Source organism: Meriones unguiculatus, chromosome 18 (genome assembly GCF_030254825.1).
Source record: "Meriones unguiculatus strain TT.TT164.6M chromosome 18, Bangor_MerUng_6.1, whole genome shotgun sequence".
Classification (NCBI taxonomy): Eukaryota; Metazoa; Chordata; class Mammalia; order Rodentia; family Muridae; genus Meriones; species Meriones unguiculatus.
The window spans coordinates 6,225,555-6,231,184 of NC_083365.1; positions in this window are offsets into that span (position 1 = coordinate 6,225,555).

Here is a 5,630-nt window from a genome sequence, read left to right on the forward strand (position 1 = left end):
TGATTGTGTCTCCCAAAACCTAACCAAAACAAAACAGAAAACAGAGCAAACAAATAAATGGAGCCCACAACAGCCAACCAACCGAAACCCCAACTTCCCCCATAAACAAAGTTAAAAAAAAAAAAGAATTTGACCTCTCATTCTGCTCACTTCTCTCTAGGATTTTGCATCTGGTTTATTTTCCCTTAGAATGAACGAATGTAGCTCCATGTTCCTCTTTTCCCACTATTCCCTTGTTCCTTCGAGGTCTCTCAGAATTAGCTTCATTGAACTAACTCCAAATTGAGAGTCTAGGCCAAACCTTCTTACTGGGAACTGCTCAGTTGTTAGGGGCTGGATGCAGACTGAGGGAGAACATGGAGGAGTGGAGAGGCCGTCACAAACTGGGAAGTCTGGCTGGGCTTCAAGAGAGGGGGTTGTTGGCAGTGTGGCCAAATTCCAAATGTTGGCCTAAAGCCAGGGCCCGAAGAAAGGGGCCCTTAAGCTGGTCTAAATGGCTCCCTGTGGGAAGTGACCTGCCAGTCCTCTTCACAAGATGTAAGAGTTTCTCTCGGGTCCTCAAAGACTGGAATGGTCAAGCCGTTTCCTTATGGACTTCACTCAATCATATTTATGTTCTTTCTTTCCCAGCCACTCCCACAGCATGAGCGTTGGCCACAGCCAGGATTCAATGGCTGGCAAAGGCTTCCAGTGCTGGAAAGCTGGGCGGGGTGAGGGAGAAAGTCCTCAAGCTGTGTGTTTGGGAGAGAAAGCCTGACCCTCTGTACACACTCCAAGCCTTTGTTGCCAGAGGAGGTGAAAGGACACACCACCATGGAGTGTGTCTTCTGGAAGTGCTAGCTTATAAGTTAGACACAACAACTGCAAAGAGAGTGTTCTGGGGATGGGGGGAAAAAGCAGGTGAAGACTGTGTTTAGGGAATAGTGAAGGGACTGAAGAAAGCGGCACTGTCTTTGCTGGGTATGGACATTTCTCAATTAAAATATTTTTTTTGAAATAATTTTAGGCTGAGAGAAAATTGCAAAAGTAGTGTGCAAAGCCCTGGGACCTTTTGTTCAGTTTCCTAGAATGCTGACAGTGTGTGTCGTTGCAGTGAGTATGGAGACCTGGAAGCTCACTGTTAGTGGTGAAACCCTGTTAGCAGCCGGCCAGCCTTAGCCATTTTATTTTAGTTTAACATACATTGGGATTCTGCCGCACATGTGTCTGTGCGAGGGTGTCAGATTCCCTGGAACTGAAATTACAGACAGTTGTGAGCTGCCATCTGGGTTCTGGGAATTGAACTCAGGTCTTCTGGATGAGCAGCCATCACCCTTAACCTCTAAGCCATCTCTCCAGCCCAACCCTTATCAATTTTAAAACAAAGTCTGTATTGATTCTTTTTGAGTTTCCCGTCATGCACCCTAGTCCCATTCATCTTCCTGCCCTTTCATATCTGCCCTCCCACCTTGCAACCTCCCATCTCTCTCTCTCTTACACACACACACACACACACACACACACACACACACACACACGAACAAACAACAAGAAACAAGTTGGGTGTGGTGGCTCACGTCTTCAATTCCAGCACTTGGGAGGCAGAGCTAGGTGGATGTCTGAGTTCCAGGCCAGCTTGGTCTACAGTTGGAGTTTCAGGACAGCCAGAGCTATACAGAGAAACCCTGTCTCAGAAACAACAAACAAACAAACAAACAAAAACCATAGAAAACATCTCGCCTGGAAGCTGTAGTGTGTCCCACAGTGTAGCCCTCTGTCCGTACATCTTCATGTGTGAATGTTCATTGCAGTGAGTCATTGGTCTGGTTTGAGATCTCTGGCCTCTGTGACAACCATCAGTGTTGGATCCTCCCTAGGACTCCTTTCTGTTATCCTGTTGTCCTGCCCTGAGATCCTGCAGCTTCAGATCAGCAGGACTGGCCCTTTCGGGCACCCCAAGGGTTTGCAGATGATATAGATTTTGGGGTGGGCCAACTCAGAACCCTGGACCTGGGCCTGGGTGATAGCTGAGCTGGCCAATGCCAGGTTCTCCTTTATCCACACCGCCAGAGCGAGCTGTCCAGCACTGCTCCGGCTAGGCCACCCAATGCACCATAAGCAGGAAGCAGGGTCAGCTCTCCCGCTCTCATGCCCTTGGGGCCAGCTCACCTGCACCCACGCCTCCAGACCAGCTCCACTGTGCTGCCCAGGCAAGGTGCAGGGCCTGCTCTCCCAAACACTGCAGCTGGGAGGGGCAGGGACAGCTTACCGGCTCTCATGACCCTGGGGTCAGCTCTCCCTACTGCCTCAGCCCTCCCCCCCAACCTCACAGCAGAAGAGTGTGCTCATATGCTGGGGGCTGGTTCACCTGTGCCCCTTTGGCCAGGGTCAGCCTCGCTGTGCTGCTCAGGAGTGATGGGGGCAGGACCAGTTCACCCGCTCTCATTATTTTGGGGTCAGCTCACCTGCACCCCAGACACCAGAGTCAGTCAGCACGTCCAGGCGAGGTACAGGGCTGGCTCTCCAGAGTGCTGCAGTCAGTGAGGGCGGACAGTTCTGCCCTACCCCTGGGCATCCGAGGGCTCCCTGAAGCTGCCCTGACCAGGGACATCCTCCGTGTTCCCTAGTGATATGAGCTGTGGACATCGACACAGACCCCTGATGATGCACTGCACGGACTCAGACATGGACTTCAGCTTGGGCTGGGACCTTACCAAGGCCCCAGGTGGCAGGGCTAGTCACTCGCAACAGGCTCCTCTTCTCCACCCTCCAGTCTCCAGTTCCCTCTCTCTTCATGATGCTCAAGCTGCTCCACTTCTCTTCCATCTGACCACCACAGACTCATTCATTGTGGTGGCTGTGTGGCTGGCAGGCCCCTGGGTGACATCCTCCATCCACGACGCATGGGGTGGTGGCAAGCTGTGTCTATGGCCAGCCCATGGAGTGCTGGAGAGTAGGTCCGTGGGTGGCACAGTGATCTGCAGGTCTCTGGCTAGATTTGATTTTATTTTTATGAGTTCTAGGCATAAAACCCCTCTGGCCACCAAGCCAGGCATCAGGCTAGGATGAACAAAAGCCTGCCATCTGCTCTGCTCCTGACTAAGATCACTTTACTGACTCTGCATCCCCAGAGTACTATGGTATACATACCTCTTAAGCTGTCCCATAGAGCCCACAAATAAAAAAGATAGCGCTAACTAGTCATTATGTCAGCATTCAAGGGACCAGAGAGAAGCAAAGGCACAGAGAGAAAATGCTCAGCAGTGTGGAGACTGGAGCAAATGGAGAAGAAAAGAGAATGAAAAACAGAAGATGGAGGGTCAAGAGTTAGCTCAGAGTCTGCAGTGAAGACTAAAAAAGAAATACCAATTAAACTGTAGAGCGGGAAGAGGGAGTCAAAAGGGGGCAAAAATGAAAACCACTGGACCCAAGAGAGAAAGGCATAGAAAGGGTGTGTCCTGCTACAGATCATTCCAGTGACTGGGCATTTTCAAGACAACAAAAAGGGATGGCAAATTGGGTGTGGTGGGACACGCCTATATTCCTGGCATTCAACAGACAGAGGCAGGAAGATCTCTGTGACCTCAAGGCCAGATTGGTCTACACTGGAGAGTTCCATGACAGTTGGACCCTGTCTCAAAACAAAAAAGAAGGGGAATGGGACAAGGTGTGCCTCAGCACTGAAAAGGCAGGAGGAGGCTAGCCTGGTCTACAAAGCCAGGGCACATAGTGAGATGATCTTACAATAAATCAATAAAAAAGAGTGACCCAGAGTTTGGGGCTGGATCAGGTAGGAGCTTGGTGGCAGAGAAGAGATCTCCATTAGCCAGAACCTGTCTCAAAAAAAAAAAAAAAAAAAAGGGTCCCAATGGCCTATTTGGTGTCCTTTCCTTTCCCTTCCCCCCACTCTGGGATAGAAGCAAAGGGAGGGGACATTTTTTTCCAGCTCGCCGCTATTTATAACTCTAATCAAGAAATGAGTCCAAGAGAAGAGATGGGGAATAATTTGACAAAACAGTGGCCTCACAGCCTTGCTTTGCCTCCTGGCTTCTCTGTCTTCCTAGGCATTGGTCTGTGTGCACCCTTCTCTGACTGCTTCACCTGAAATCCTGTTTCTAACAGCCCAGTGTCACTCCAAATATCCCATATTCTTGTGAGTTCTCTTCTTCTCTTTCTTAAAAGCAGCTTCTTCTGTATCCCCTTGTCTCTCTTCTTTGGTCAGGATTATACTTTGGCAGAAAAAAAAAGTGGACTTCTTGAAGGAGGGGGCTACAGTTGGGATACAAAGTGAATAAACTGTAATTAATATAAAAAATTTAAAAAATTATAAAAAAGGACCATCTTTGCCCACACATCATTTAAAATGTACACAATAGTTTGGCCATTTTTGTAACGCTCTGGAGCACGCCTCTAGACAGGTGCTAGGTGTAAGGCTTCAGTGTTTCCTTTCCAGTGTGTTTGTCTCAGAGCCCCAGAAAAGACATGATGTGAAAATGCAGAAGAGCAAAGCTGGGACGGCACCCAGCACTCAGGACTCCTCCCCAGCCTGTGACTCCCCCTTTAGAGCCTTTAGAGCCCCAGCTGCCTCCCTTCCTGCACCTGCACGTTGGCTTGCCTCTCTCTGCCCTCCGCGGGCTTCCCATAAATCCAAGGCTGAAATCAGATGCCAAGAATCTGCTTCTGACCTCCTTTGCCCAAATACTTAAGAAGTCACCTCACCCGCCACAGGAGGAAGAAGCAGAAAATAAGAGAGATTGGTTACCCAAAATTAGCCTGCCTATAAATAGTGGGTCAAGGGGTTGGCGGGTGGAGAACACACAGACTACTAAGTCAGCTTAGTAATGAAGATAAATACACTTCCCTACGGGGTAATCCAGAACACTGTGTTGCAGTGCTGAGCTGCATAGCAGACATGCAGAAACTAGAAAAACCCAGACAGAGAGTGAGGGAAGGTCCACATTAAACATCCTGCCAGGAAACGTCTTGCATTTGAGTCAAGAGTTTAGAAATTAGTAGAACTGATAAGCAATGTTCAAAGCTTGGCACGGTACTTCACGCCAAACCCTCACAGGCAAGATCTCCAGTATGAGACCAGCCTGGACCACACAACAAAATCCGAAGAGCTCAGGGCAGGGGCATACATAGCTCAGGGGAAGAACACCTTCCTAGCATACTTAAATTCGTGGATTATGATACCCAACACCACATAAGCAAAAATACTTTATATACACTGATATAACACACTCAAAATAACGGAGCTATAAAAACAAAGATCACGTTGGTGTTTGCCAGGGGATAAAGGCAGGGGGTGGGCCCAAGTATTAGAGGAAGGCTGAAGGGGGCTCCTTCACTGTAGCAGGCTCTGCAATGATGGTGGTCGAGGCTGTACTTGGTAAAATCGCGCAGTACTAAATGAATACACATGTAAATGATGTTTTAAATAGATACGGCAATGGGCGAAGAGGAGTGCGCAGCAAGGATGGGGCGGCTGGACCCAAGGCATGGGGGGCTACGGGTGCTAGACCTGTTCCCACCTTGATGTCGGTCTGGGCATCCCCGAGTCTACGCTTGTGGCTGGAGGCAGGGGGGCGGGACAGAGGCAGGGGCGGGGCCTGGGCGGTGTCCCAGAAAGGAGGCGGAGCCCGCGCGAG